We start from the raw sequence: 203 nt of genomic DNA on the forward strand, positions 1-203 counted from the left end.
TGGGTGGGTAGGGGAGTGTGTGGGGGGGTGTATTGGGGACTTTTTGGATAGGGTTGGAAATGTAAATGAGGAAAATACCTAATTAAAAAAAAAAAGAAAAAAAAACCAACCAACCAAACAAAAACACTATTTTCTCCATGGTTAATTCATTCTTGTGTAAACTTTACAGAGGACAGGATACCAAACATTCTGCAGAAGTTAAA

This window comes from Mus caroli, chromosome 11 (genome assembly GCF_900094665.2).
Source record: "Mus caroli chromosome 11, CAROLI_EIJ_v1.1, whole genome shotgun sequence".
NCBI lineage: Eukaryota > Metazoa > Chordata > Mammalia > Rodentia > Muridae > Mus > Mus caroli.